Genomic DNA, 15,877 nt, shown 5'->3' with positions numbered 1-15,877 from the left:
GAATGCCTGACCATGTGGATACGTGTGATTGAATGTATAGTTTACTCAAGGTTAAAGATTATCTATCTTTTCAACAACTGTGTATTTTGAAGATATCTTGCTCAAATTTGGCCTTAATTTAATTCAATATCAAAGAAGCAAATTCAAATGGATTGGCACCTGTTTCGACATTTTTATCCCAGATTTTACAGGAACGCAATCTCTTTGGGGATAAACGCCCTAGAAGCGACTAGTCATCTGATGTCTTTTCAGTTATTGGTGACATTTTAAAAATCAGAAAGACCCCTACTTAAAAATATCTTGTAATTCATCATCCGATATAATCATCCGGTTGAAAATAATCGACTAAAAACATGAGGGGCCTTCATATGCAAGAAATTGAAAGCAATGAAATAATCCCTTAGTTATTTTTTCATTAAAAACTCAATAGAATATTCGACTGAATATTCGACCGAATATTCGGCCGAATATTCGTTTGGCCGAATAGTTGAAAAGGTCAATATTCGGTATTCGGCCGTTCGCCGAATACCACTATTCGGTACATCTCTACTCAAAATATAACAGAAACTTAACCAAAACTATACATTTACTAAGGAAAAAAGTTGAACCCTCAGATAAATCAACCTGCTGCTAACGCTTTGATTTCATCAGGAAGGGTGTTTATTTGTGAGCCTTCGAAAAATGGAGGCTTAAGATTTTAAAATTAAATATAAACTTACATTTGAATTTTTCAAAGACAAACCAAGTTTTTCCAAATTTGAAACTCAACTTATAGGTACTTAAAGAAATTTTTTTAAAGTTTTTTAACTTTAGACTTGGTTATCGGTGATTATGAGGAAAAATTTCATGTTGATCAAGATTACCCCGGTGATCAATGTTACCCCGTTTTATGGTACTTTTTTCAGAATCGTTCAAGACAGATTATTATAGTATTTATTCAATGCAAGTTTTGCAAATTAATTCAATAATCAGATTTTTAACGCAATTAAGAAACTTATTTTTTTCACAAAAATGCGGTTATTTTAAAATGTCTCTTACAAAAACCTATCGAATTGCGTTTGTTGAGCACTTGATTCAAGAATAAACAAACTATTATAAAAATGAAATCCCTAACTATTTTTAGAAAGAATTTCTGTGAATCATACAGCAGATAATAATCTGTGATTTGAATAGAAATGTTGCTTGGCTGACATTATGTTCAAACAAAATAAATATCCTAGATTAAATACAATGAGATTAAAAAAATCTTTAGGCATATTAAATTTTATAAATAAACTTTTTCGGTCGAATCTTTAAGACTTTAAAGGAACATAAATTTCTAAAATATTATTCTAAAAAACTGTCATTTGCTGAAATTTCTACCTCAAAGAATGTTGCTCAAAAATTCAAATCCAATCGCATATTCACATAAAATCGCAAAACAGAGATTTTTAGCTGAATAACTAAATTTAATAAATTAAAATATGAACAAGCACAAGGTCACATTCAAAATTTGGACCAGTTTATACCACGGAAAGAGGTCGCGCAACTAACCTGAAGTGTTTATGGAGTTTTGTGAATTTGGTTCGGGATGAAAACAATCAGTTTTTCACCAATAATTTTGGTCTATTAATCGATTTTTTTTCATTTTTGTGTTTTAAATGCTTTAATTATGACAATATTTCATCTGGAGAAAGCATTTCGATTAGAGTTATCTTCAAACAGTTATTCAGCTTTAAAAATGGGTTGATAAGCGTCGATGAACGAAAATTCATATTTTTTTCGTTATTTGACCCTTAAGAAGCTAATTTTTGAAACTCAATATTAAAAATAAATTAAAATTAGCATTGAACTTTGTGCTAGGCCTTGGATACATTTTAGCTTGCAACTTATAAAATTTTCATAAATTGGATTATTTGGGCACTCTAGTGTCCACTAACAAACTTAGCTTAGATCGATGGCTTTTGAGGTTATCTTTTATTTTTTCTATCCTTCGCAATTAAATATTAAAAAAAAAAAGAAACACATCTAAATGCTGTTACGAAAAAAATTTCCAAGGATTGTTTAATCAAAATAATATTCTCATGATCGTAAAAAAAAATTCAAATAGTATTGATATGCGCAATGTTTTAAACCTTATCTGCTTATATGGACCTTTTTGGATTCATTGCAGAATTTTTTTGGGAATACATAAATAGGTCTATTTCATCACTAAATCACATTGTAAGTTGAGTTTTTAAGGTTTTTTTTGGTAAGCTATGCATGAATTTAAAGATTATAGTTTGATTTATTTGATCTAGCTGTACATAATCTTTCGTTACGTCACAACGCTATGTAAAACCGTGTTTAAAAAAATGGCGCATTGTGACGTCACAAAACCAAATCGTTTTAAAATAAAATTAAATCAAAATTTTAAAAATAAAAAACAGTGATTTGTGATTTTAATAATTGATACATTTCTAAAAAAAAATTATAAAATTTGATCAAATAGAAGAGCAAAAAGTACGATTTTGTGAAAAAAAAAATCAGAAAAGTGAAAAAAGTGGCACGTTGTGATATCACGATTTGTATACCTTATATTTTGATAACTATTCGTTCAATACAAATTTGCATTCCTACTACTAATACTATCAATTCTTTGCTTCCAAATTTTGGCGAACTCTGAACTTAGAGATATAATTTTTTTATGTGCCTGGATTTTACCTTGACTTTGCTCGGATTTATTCGCTTTATTCACCAAATCAAACTTAATTATAATATTTTAATGGCATTGCGGAGAGATGAATTCTAAATAGAAATTCAAGACTTTGTGAAATTTAAGACCTTGTAAGCGGCTGGGCTGACTGTAGAGGGGGGCTGCGATTTCTTCACCCCCTCTCCATAGTCAGTCGGTGCGCAGCAAAGGATTAACCAACAGCTTTGAGCTTTCTTCAAAAAATTTGCCCTTCGCTTACATCTTCACCGCCTACTCACTTCTTCTACGAAGCGCACTCGCTTCATCTATCCACCTATATATTTCACAAAGTCTTAAATTTCTACTTAGAATTCATCTCGCCGCAATGCCATTAAAATATTATAGTTAACAATTATAACGGCGATAAAAATCTGAAACAAATCAAACTTAACAAAACTAATTCTGTAGTCAATTTTTATTATTTTTGCATCGAAATCGAAATTTTTGGAGCAAGTTTTATAAAAATAATCATAAAAGATTTTGTGGGAGCCTTAAATACGATTAAAAAATATGCTAATGAGTTTTGATGGATTTTTTTTTAGGTTTTTTTTTCTTGATTTTTGTTGAGTTATAACTGGGTTTTGACCAAATTGTTCCGGAAATTGCCGGACATTTTAGGCCAATTTTTGAATTGTCGGATTATGCCAGGTTTTTTAGATAAAATAGCCCGGAGATATCTAGCACGGATACGTGTTGAAAAAATTTTGACAACCTTAGTATAAAATGCCTTTGGAACGAAATCGATGGAAAAAATCATGTCGTTCTGGAGTTCTGGAATATGACGACAATTTTAAACATATATTAACATTGAAGATGCAATGTTTTGGATAGTCGAGGCAAGGAACACAGCACGTTGCTATTCCAGCGTCTTCCAAGACGATTTCGCGCTGGTTTTTATCAGGAGGCGACTAACATCAATTAAACAAAAGTTCAAGGTATTATCATTCAAGGAGAATATGTTCATTTTGATGTGGAGAATAATGAAAAAAAGTGAAGAGTGAATTGAATTCAAACTTTGATTCTTCATTAATCATTCTATCATTACTATGATACATTTTTGACTACAGCGATTTCTTCCTCAAGTCTGGATCCACCTTGTGATATGTGTAGAAAACGAATATTTGCGATACTTCGACGTTCAGCAGAGTAAAATCGTTTGCCTATCGAGAAAACTTTCTGATTTCGGAAATTGTTTGAAAATATTAATAAGAAAAACACTTATTCCAAGTATTATAACGCCTGGATTGATGATTCTGTCGAACAACTTTTTGTGCTATTAAAAAGCAACTTACATTTTATTCATTCTCTGAATGTTATTAGAAATGTCTTTGTCATCCACACTCAAATGTCACACTCAAAAAAGTCTTATTTCATTTAACATTAATACTGCAGGAGAAAGATTTCAGAAACCGTAAAACGGGGTAACTTTGATCACCGGGGAAACTTTGCCAACAATAAATTTTTGCACTTTATCATTAGTCAGTCTATAGTTTGAGTTTTTTGAAAACTGTTTTCTACACTTGAAAGCCTATTTATTGAGTATCAAATAGGCAAAATTTGGTTTGTATTTGAAATTTTTTCTGTTGGTAAAAATGTAATTTAAAAATCCCAAAAAAAACTATTTTTTCCAAGGCTTGCAATCAAACAGCTCTCTTAATGATATCAAAAAAGCATTTAGAAGCAAACGAGTTGTTGAAAGTGGAAGAACTACTTTTTTTTGTATGTTTATAGTTATAGTGCTGTTTTTATAGGCATTTAGTGATAATTTTTTTAAATTAAAAAATGGGAACATTTTCCAATAGTTAGCTTGTATTGGACAAATGGATTGGAACCCTATCAAATGATTAACTTTAAAGAAAAACTGAAAATGGAAATAATGGGGGCCTACATGAAATTGTGAATGTAAAATTTTATATGTATTTTGTAGCACAAACTATTTAGCAATTAATTTAATTTTTGTCCCTAAATGTATGCACCAAATTAGTTCTGTTTTCGATTATAAATGTTTTAAAAGAAACGTTAGAAAGCTAGGTAGAATTTATAACAATCAATTCTTCTCGATTTTCGGTTGATTTTTGTCGGTGATTGAACACAGATAAAAATCAACCGAAAACTGAGAAGATTTAAGGAACGGGGCTTTTTTCGGTTTCTGATGGCAACGCGTTAAAAAATAATCATTCACATCTTCATTTTTTCATTTGCTAGGCTTGCATAACCTGATTGACTTGTTATTTTTAAAAATTTTACAAAAGAAAAGTTAGATTAAGAATAAACAAAAAATGTTATTTATATTTATTTATTTATTTTTATATTTATGCAACTTAAGATTGAAAATCTTTTGATTTGTTACATTTTGTATGATAGTTTGTTTGATGATTATTCTATTACTTTTTCTGAAAATGTGCCTACTAATCTACGGGTGTCCTAATTTGTATCGTTTAGTTTTGCCAATAAACTCTCCCTGAATCCTCTTCTTTGAGTTATGTTTTTAATCACGTTCGGTAGCTGATTCCAGTTAACGATACCTCGAACAACAAATGAACTATTATAGTAAAAAGAATTGTGGATTGGAATTTTAATACTGGAAGAACGCGAGCTTCGTAGTGGTATTAAAAGGGATTTCAAATACATTGGTTTACCAGTAGTTATTAAGTTGTGCATGACCATACAAGAACGAAATTGATAGAATTTTTCGAAAGAGCAGCCAAGAAGATGTTTTTGTAAATAAGTTACTCTTGAAAATCTAGACAGCCTAAAAACGTATCTCACGCAGGCATTCAAAGCCACTTTTAGTCTGTCAACTAAAAATGCAGACACATTGCTTAGAACAAAATCTCCATATGTAAAGTGGGGTAAAACGAAAGTTTTGAAAAGTTTTAACTTAGATTGAACGTCCAAAAATCTAGTATTTATGTTTAATTGCTTAAGCGTACAATATATTTTAGAACACTGGTTTTTTATTTGCATTCTCCAATTCAGAGAATGTTATGAACGTGTTATAAACATCATTGCCATTTTATTATAAATATTGTAATACAATGGAAATAAGATATCTGAATTATTCAAATACCACCTCCACCTATTATTATAAAAGCTAATCTGCAAATTGAAGAATCCGCAAAAAACGAACAAGCAAATCGATTGGATTCATTCATCTGAAAAGGGGAAAACTATACTCGGAATTGACATCGGAGTAATTGCTTCGGGGTGAAAAATATTTGACCATATTGAGATACATCGATCGGGGCAACGCTAGTCAATCATTCGGGGTGCCCCATTCAATTTGATATCAATCCATTTGGACCAAATGTCACCATTTACGACAGGATTAGATTGCACAAATTTTTACGCTTGCAGCTTCATTTTTTTTGTTTTCTATGGGTATGTATGGAAAATAGGGATGCATTTAAGATAGGAAATTATTTTATTGTCAATCAGTTTGAGTGGCGGAATTCCGAAAATTTATATCAGTTTATCAGAGTAAAATAATTTATTTAATTTCAAACGTGTTCAAAACGTTAAAGTGCAACGAGCTTATTTTTCCATCCCGAAAAAATCGAGGGATTATTTCGAAACAATTTTGTGAAGCTTTCGGTTGGGTTCGAAATTGTGGCTGAGTAAAACTATATATATCAGTGTATTAAGCTGTTTTTAAAAACCGGAGCTCGAGCCTGATAATACTCGACCCAAATAAAGTGCTGCGACCGATAATTCAAGGGCTCAGCTTGATTTCCGACAATGAACAAAATGGGCTCAATTGAACATCACAAGGTGGGTAGATAAAAGCCCCCTTTAGGCATTGAACTCGGAAAATTGGTTTCAAGAGCACGTCGTTGTTGCAAAAAAGTTAACACCTCCACTAAAATTACCCATCAACTGAGCTGCTGCTTTTGGTCCATTGTGGAATTCCGATAGATTGTGGATTGAGAGCTGATTGAGCCATCAGGCCCTGGCCATGTGGCCCCAAAATAACAAAAATAACAAAAAAAAAATCTATGCCATCCAGCCAGCAAGCCATCTATCTATGCAGCTTCGAGCGGAACGGTCAATGGAATGATGGCGGAACTTCCGAGAGCCATTTCGAATTGGCCACTTCGATGCGCTTCGATGAATCCGGCCACGCGGGCGACTCCACACTCTTCTCACCTCGCCATTCAATGTGGTTCTGCGTTTGGCCATTTTGACACGATTATGGTTTATATTGTATCGCCATTATATTTCGCCAGTCGTGTGACGATTTAAAAGGTGTTAATAATCATTACCATATAGCTGTCAGTGCTTCGAGAGTGTCCGGTAATTGAGAGCAATTGGTTTGTCGATTGGGCTCTTTTAGTCAGTCGATTGAGTCGGGCAGCAGGCAAAGCGATTCGATTGACGATTTAGCGTTTAATTTCCAACTCGTTGATCGTTGGTCAACTTTAACTGTTTTAGTGTGCAGCTAATGGTGGTTCGATAGTTTTTTAGCTGCTTTATCCAAGTTGTTTCAAGTTGCATAGAGGGTGATGGAAAAAATGTGAACTACATATGCAGGCTGTTTTGGTTGATTCGATGGATTTTAACGGATTTATGTGTCAATTGAACTTAATGTTTTGAATGTTTTTCTTACCCACTAATTCTCGGTAAAGCATTCAAGTAATCTGAAGTACCGAAAGTTTTGAAAGGATAACCTATCCTGACATGGCTAATTTTATTTGTGGTGTGTAGGCTCGATTGAGTCGATTTAGAGTCATTCTTGAATTTTTCAAACCCTGTGGTCCAAAAAACTCATCCACGATTTTTTTTGCAGAATTTTAAGTAACGTTCACATGAGTAAATTTAAACTTCTATGTTTGTATGGGAAAATTTAAAATTTTGTTCATAAAAATCAACATAATTTCTCTTGAGAAAATTTCAACTTTGTCGAAGACCGTTACTTTGTATCTTACTAGTAGACAAAAAAGTAATTAGCTGTTTAACAGGGGTAGATTCCAATTGGTTTTTCCAGGTGAATTTGTGTAAAATATTATGATTTTGCAAAGGATTTACTTCTGTGGTAAAAATAATGGAAGAATACATGACTGAAAAAGTGTGATCTACATTCAATATAATATTAACAAGTTTTTTTCCTCAACAGAAAGTTTTTCGGTCATATGAATAGTTTTTAAAATACACGAGTTTGTAACTGCGCGTTTGTTTTATAAGAGAGGTGGTTCAAAAAAGGTTGTCTTGTCTAAAATAAGTCCGTCACCTTATACGGTTTTTACTTATTGATTTTTTTTTTGGTGAGTGAAACATTTTTGTCAAATTAACGACTGTTTATTTTTCTCCACTCATCATCAGACGTGAAGCAAAAGTATGGGTGAGCAAAAGTAACCCAATACGTTACGTAAATTTTAAACGTTGTTTCACTCACATAAAAACTCAATAAGTAAAAATTGTATCAAAAGTACCAGAGATAAAATTTTATTCGTTCTCAATATTTAACAGAAAAAAGTACTAGCATCGAAGTGCTGACTTTTACACTTTACGTATTCTACAAAGTTTAATAATTTTATATCTTTAAAAATTTTGAATTAAACTTAATATATAAGGCCCTTGGAGCCAAAGGGGTATATGGTATAAAAGTATTTTGAGAAAAAACTTTGTTATTAACTTAAAATTGATCGTTTACAGTTGAACCCCTTTGACTTCGAGGGTCTTATTAGAAATCTATTCAAAAGTAAAGATTATTTAAGAAGGTTTTGGAAAATAATGTTTACCCTTTTTTTTATAGGAAAAATGTCCAAATATATCAAATGGATGAAAGTTTTCAAAGGAGTAAAAATTTCTCGTTTTATTTGTCAAAAAAGGCATATTAAATGTTGAAACGTCAGATGAAGAAATAAAATTCGTTTTGAGAATTTTTCTTGACTGAATTTGCTGAAAATCAATTTATTCATTACCCAACCAGTTGATAGATTTTTACTGATTTTCAAAATCCAATCTTCCAATCTCCCAACCAATCTCAAATCTTCCCCATGAAGATTTCTTTCGAGTAAAATTTTCACCGTAGTATTGGGAAATTACTTGATACTGGAAGGTGTTTAAAAATAAGTGTTAGCAAGCAAGTCAGAAATGTGGCTCGCCTCCGGCGGAATTCAGTCTTTAATCACCCTAGGCTCGAGACATTCCATTTTTCCAGGGTATATGACGTTCACGAATTGTAACTTAATAATTTCTAGTTGTAGTTTTTGATTTCATATTCTATTAACCCTTTGTATTGAAACTCTAAACTTGAGATACAAAAACCCTACCTCGTCTTTTATAGCTCGGATTTTATTAAAAAGTTTAACTAAGCATCAATAAAGTTGGAAACGTACCAATTATTCATCGAATACTTATTTTATGCATCGAAAAGTTGGACACAATGTCACAGGTGATTACCCGTCACGATGGTCCAAAGAATTAGCAAAACAAATCTAAAATCTAATATCCTCTTCTTCATTACAAGAAAATTTCGATTTAGAAATTGTTTATGTTATTACAACTGTTAGGCTGGCATAAAATATTCTTCAAGAAACCAATTTCCGTTTCAATTTAAAAATGTTCCTTGTTCTTCTCAATGCTCACCATTACATTTAAAAAGGTTTTGATAAATTACACAAGGCCACAAAATTTACATATTTTCAAGGTGCAATCAATTAAAAACGAAATTATGACGTTCCCTGAATCTAAATATTTTTTTTTTATTTGCTCTTGTTATTGAAATAATTTAAAAACTACAAAATAACAAATAAAAACAACAAAATAACAAATAAAACATATAATTTTAAAATAAAAGTTTCAAATCAATTATCAACTTTCCTCAAGACTTCAATTTTTTTTAATTCTGCTTTATTCGCGTTATTATAAAAGTTTTCTATTTGTTTACTTTTCCTCGCTTATCGAAACTTTCTAGAAGTTTTATATCAAATCGGGTTCAAGAACCACAAATCTTATCGTATTGTAGGTTCAAAGAATTTTTTGAAAGAAATGAAGCTTTTTTTTAAATTATAAATGTAATGTCAAAAATATTCGTACCTATTTTTTTTTTACAAATTTAAAAAAAAGTAGGATTTTACTTTTTAAAATCATGCATCATCATCAACTCTTGATTGAATGAAATATATTAAACATAGTCAGAATCCAATTTTTTCCTACATAAAGGTTTGATAGTTAATCATTTATCAATGATTGATTTCACTTAAAACTAACACATTTTTCAGCTCGTGATTAAATGTGGTAGTACAAATTAGACAAAAAATTCGACTTCTGTTCTTTTATATCTACCAAATCAATAATTGAAACATTAGCACCAAAATGCTTCTACCTTGAGTAATCAATTAAATTATATAAATACGTTTTTATCATGGAAAGGCGGGTTTAATGAAAAATGGTTAAAAACTTTTCATTTTTATCTTTATATTTTGTTTTACTTTCCAGATGAATCCACCGTTTATAGTGCTGTTTTTTTTTCAATTTGAAAATGAATTAACCGAATTTTAAAGTTAAACAATTTAAACTTTTAGAAATATTTTTGATTAGATTATCTACGTTTTTCAGATCTGAATTTTTGGTATTCTTAAAACATAAACCTTCAAATCACGATTATTTTTTTATTCAAATTCAAAACACTTTACCGTAATGTTTCAGCTTCAGCTGAAAATGCAATGTAAATGATGATGAATAATAAACAACAATTATTAGATTATCCTCACAACTAATCATGGTTAACTTTTTAAATGATCTAACATTATGAAGAGCAAGTTCACTGGTGTTGGGTAAAAGTGGTAGAAATTTTGTCACTTTTTACACATTTTGAAAATTTTGCCATGAAAAAACATTTTCAAGATCTGAGGCCTTCAAGTTTTTTAACAACACGTGTTATAGTTTTGCATGCTGTGACGCAATTATAGCAATTTTTCTATCACATACGGCTGAAATAGAAACAAAGCTGTAAAAAATACAAAGCTCAAAGATATCGAAAACATTTTTGCATGGTAAAATTTTGAAATAGTCAAAATTTCTACCACTTTTTCCCAACGCCTTCCAGTTAACCTTCCAAAGCCGTTCGCTAAATATCCGTTTCGGGGAAATATGCGTTGTAATTTGATTTCGTTCTCCTGGCTGTAAATGTTAACCGATTTTGATGATACTAATTACTAATTACTCATCATTTCAAAATAATGTCGATATGTATTACCAGGATTTCAGTAACTGGTTCAGAAAGTAAAAAGTCCAAAAAATCAATTTTATTTTAAAAATACTCATAACTTCTGACAGCTTTTCTGTATTTAATTATTTCATTGATGTTTGAAATTGTCAAGAATCCATCTATCCGACAATGTATAAATATGTTGGGGTCCAATGAAAGTTTTTACCGCTATGACAGATTTTCCGGTAGAAAAAAGTCTTACTTAAAAAAAACGACATCCAGTTTTTGCTTTGCTTAGCTGTATTTCATTTCTCAATGAACCGATTTTAAAAACTCAAATTTTAGTTTTTTGACGTTAATTTGATCATTATTTTCATAGAACATACTTGGTCTGTCAAAACTACCAGTTCATCAGTATATTGGAATGATGATAAAGATGTTTGAAATGTGCGCTTCGGGTCATATTGACCCGAACGGCTTTGGAGGGTTAACTTGCGCTTAAGAGTTTTTGTTTTTTGTCTAAATCTGTGTTTTGGGAATGTTTGTTTTAAATTTTAAAACTAGACTACTTAGAAATGATTTTGACGCAAATTTCTAGTTCAGAATAACAAACATCATTTTAAAAAATGTATCAAAAACTTACCCAAAATATCATTGATTTGAAACTTGTGATTTGTTTTGGAAGTTTTGATTTATTTTATCAGAGTAATTTATTATTTTTTGAGTGAGTGAAATCACAATGAGTAATAAATGATTTTAGAAATCAACTTCCTCATATGTATATTGTGTATTTTTGGTATTTTTAATAGCAAAATTTGAGTATTCAAAACCCCCCCTCCCCCCCCATAGACGAGCCCTTCGCACGGGCCTGAGTACTGTTGATATAAGGGAATTCATGATAGCAAAAAAAACTGTTTTTAGTGAAAATTTTGTTATCGGCAGTTCTTGATTTGATGGTGACATTTTAAAAAGACGAGCTGGGGCGCAACGAGCGAGGTGGTAAGACCAAGTGGAGCGTGATCTGGCGAACGTGGGGTGCCCGAGATATTGGAGAACGGTTGCCATGGACCGAGTGAATTTTAGGAATTATGTTCGTCAAGTTATGTCGTGAGACGGAACACTATGTAAATAAAAATAATTTTAAAAATATCATTACAAGAACTAAACATGCTGAATCTGACTTGTTTAAAAGTCAAGATTGATCTCAGCTTACCAGAAGGTCACATGCCAAATTTGAGCAAGATCTAAGCATGGAGAGGGTTTTTTTTATTCTACCAAATACATTTAAAGGCTATATCAGTATAAACCATCACTGAGCCGGGTATCATTTGCAATTTTTGATGGAGAGGGGTTGCTTGAGTTTCAAGCGTGAATATATATTGAAGGTATTTTTCTAGAGATGAACAAAAAATAAATCAATTTTGAGTTAAGTTTGCCTTTCGATTCTTCATGTTACAATGCAAAACTAGATTTTTTTTTCATAATTTTTGAACACCTTTTTGATTGAATTCAAATTGCTCGAATTTGAAAATATATGAAAAATCGAGCACCTTCACAACTTTGAAGCGCGTTTCCTCGAAACTATCATATAGGCACTTACACCCCTCGGATCCCAAGAGCCTCAATTTGCTTATTGCTTTTTATGAATATTTTTCTTTAAGTCTAAATTTTGACAAACATGTAACTTCAAGACAATAACACAATTTGAATTAAAAGATTGTATTTTTGCCGAAAATTATCCCATAAAACAAAATGCGTGAAATGCACTCAACGACAATTTAAGGCCAACATATAATCTTTGAACGGCAAAAACTTAAGTCCAATAGTGTTGCAGTCTTCGGGTCAAATATTTGGCTTAGAGAAAAATATTCATAAAAAGCAATAATTCAATAAAGAAAAAAAGTTTTTAATAAAAAAAACAGTATTTTATGCTCCTCTCGGGCAAAATACCTTAAAATCCCATTCACGCTAAATTTAAACAAGATTTGACCATGGGGAGGGGTTGCTTGAGTCTTATGATAGGACTCAAGCAACCCCTCCTCTTGGCTAGATCTTGCTGAAATTTGGCATGTGATCTTCTGGTATACTAAAGTTAAATTTTTATCTTGGAGTGAGTGAGATTCATCTGGTTCAATTCGTCCTATTCTAAGATTAGTACACTGTGGTTCGTTAAATTATTCAAAAATGCTTATATTTACGGTTTAGTAATAACCCCATTACTTCTTCAATATTCAACCGATTTTGATAAAAAACCACCGTAAATAATTGTTTTGAATTGATATTTAAGGTCAATCTTAACTACCATAAATTCACTAAAATCAACAATACCGTTGATCATTAGATTTCAAATTATTAATACTATGCAGTCCAAGATATTTAAATCTATATACAACAACTTTTTTTATTCTTCATTTTATGAGCGTAACTCAAAAACTGTTCTACTCAGATTTTATTGAATTTTATTTTTATTTAGCACCCGATTTCACGCTGAAAATTTGAGTAGATCCATAGAGTTTCCTTTTTTTTTTTTTATTAACTGGTTTTTATGGGCTTGTGATATAGCTCAGTTGGCAAGTCTGTTGTCTCCTGAGCCGATGTCTGCGAGTTCGAGCCCAAGAGTAAATATCGAACACAGTTGTACCGGATAAGTTTTTCAATAACGATCCGCCAACTGTAACGTTGATAAAGTCGCGAATGCCATAAAGATGGTAAAACGACTATAATCGAAACAAAAAAAAAAAAATTAACTGGTTTTATTGATCAAACTGTTTTACAAATATCTGAGATATTTCAACTAATACGAAAAGTTTATTTTGTTTATTATGTCGATTTGTTATCGTTCTTTCACAGCCCCGCCTTTAAACGGAGTGTCTATCTAACGTAAAATAAAGAATGATTGTAGCGCTTAGATCTGACTGCCAACATTTTTACGAGGCTACTAAAATGTCAAATTTTTTAAACATTGATCCATTTCCAGTTTTTATTATTTCGATTAAAGTCATTTTAACATCTTTATGTCATTCGCGACTCAGTTGGCAGTCATCAACGATGCAGTTGGTGGGCAGTCATTGAAAAACTTATCCGGGACAACTGTGATCGACAACTCTTGGGCTCGAACTCACGGAAATCGCCTCAAGAAGCAACTGACTTGCCAACTGAGCTAAATATATCACAAGCCCCATTTCCAATTTACTTTTTAAGCTTCTCAAAGCAATCGTTTTAGAAAGCTTTAATTAACATGATTTGTCATAAATCAGGGGACAATCCATACTCATCCTAATTGTCTCATTTAATATTAACTTTCACTTTCACTGATTTTCAATGTATTTCAGGTGGAATTGTTGAGATTTTTCATTCTTCGAAATAATTTCTTGTGGAAATTTTAATCAAAAAACTTGAAATTTGTCCATTAAATTAAAAGAAAAACTTGTTCTGGACTTCTGGACGAAAAAAGTATGTTGAGATAACAGACGTGCAAGCTAGCCCACGAAACTGGTGCAAAATTTGCAACTTACTTTTTTAATCAATTTTTGTTTCCTGGATGAACAACCAAATGTCTTCAAACATACCAAAAAGAACTGTCAAGTCAAAACAAAACTTAAAAAGATAATAAAGTTGTAATCAGGTTTAAACATGTCGTATGAGATACTTGGCATATTTCGTCTTTTAGTTTTAAATTCATATTCAAAAGAGAAAAAAAGTCTTTTAATCGTTCCAAAAAAGATACCGTGACTGAAGAAAAATTTAAAAAAAATATATCGTTGAGCGTTAAACGATAAGTTTTTATCTGTGTAGTTTATTTACACACGTTTTTTTTTCTCAAGACCAATATATTTTTTCTTCTCAAGATCGACCTTTCTATGAGAAAAACACCAATACAGTAAGGATTTTTTCCACACTGGTAAACATCTTATTCATTTCCGAAATCGATGTTAAAATTTTGTTTATTCTCAAAAATTATGTGGAAAAGCCGCGTTAAAAACTTCTGAATACATCTATTTTTTTTAAACTAAGTTAGCGAAAGTTTAAACACTTTTTTATAAATAAAGTTTAGATAATGGGTTATGGATATTGTAACTTAAAGGACATCTCTATTTTTGAACTTTGCTGATACATTTTATGTTAACTTTTATCCAATATCAGTAAAAATTTAATAAAATTATTAACAGCACATTACTATCAAATTTTCAATTTTTGAAATCAAGAGTGAGAAAACATATGTTGGTTTTTAGTTGAAAATGTTTATGTATATAATCAATAAATTGAGAAATCCAATAAGAATAATTATATAATATTGATTGAAATTAAAAATGATCAATCACGATAAATTTTTGACGTTATCAGTAAAAATAAGATTTATTAAAGTGAATTGATTAGTTTTTGCTGAATGATTGAATCAATAAGCTTTTCGAAACCTGATTGTAATAAATCTAAAGAATTTAAGGTAGCATTTACGTATTTATACAACAAAAAAAAAAAAAATTTTTTTTAATGTAAATCTAAATCGATAATTAAACATTGGTTTTCATTTGACATAGAACAATGATTGTTTATATTGAATTTAGCAATACATATGGTTTAAAAACTTAAAAAAAATTTAAACCTGTTTTTATATGGTCTGATAAATGTTATCAACACCTACATTAAATTATATTGATAATGAATAAAGGTGTACCTTTGATGGTTTCAGCATGGGTTGGATTCATTTTTTGGTAGTTTTTTTTTTCATAATGGATAGTTGGACGGTGAACTGGTTTACCTGAAAATAAAAAAAAAATAAGAATTAAAATCGATTTATCAAACATGGAATAATAACTTCCGATTAGATCATCCGTTAATTTTTTAACGATATCCCAAAGAGTAATAAATGATGTAAGTTCGTGAAGAACTTTGAATAATACCACTGTAGTGGTCTAGAGACTCTTGAATGAACGTCATAATCTGGGTTTCCCGATTATAAAACATGAGCACGACAAGAAACAGGGTGTTCCGAAAAATGTTGTTTAATGTAC

The 15,877-nt window shown here is 30.9% G+C and overlaps 1 protein-coding gene across 3 annotated transcripts in view; it reads right to left on the bottom strand.

Annotated features, from left to right (window-relative positions):
- Positions 1-15,877, bottom strand: part of LOC129758569 (extracellular serine/threonine protein CG31145) — a 211,988-nt gene that overhangs the window by 57,516 nt on the left and 138,595 nt on the right. The window contains exon 1 of one of the 3 annotated variants that reach the window (XM_055756100.1): positions 15,541-15,559. The exons of the other annotated variants lie outside the window; for them this stretch is intronic. The gene's annotated coding sequence lies outside the window, so the exon portion shown is untranslated. Of the gene's footprint in view, positions 1-15,540; positions 15,560-15,877 lie in introns of those variants that run through there. 3 annotated transcript variants of the gene reach the window in all.

Source organism: Uranotaenia lowii, chromosome 3 (assembly GCF_029784155.1).
Source record: "Uranotaenia lowii strain MFRU-FL chromosome 3, ASM2978415v1, whole genome shotgun sequence".
In the NCBI taxonomy this organism is placed as follows: Eukaryota; Metazoa; Arthropoda; class Insecta; order Diptera; family Culicidae; genus Uranotaenia; species Uranotaenia lowii.
The sequence above is the reverse complement of the archived record's forward strand: the minus strand, read 5'-3'. Positions and strand labels throughout refer to the sequence as shown.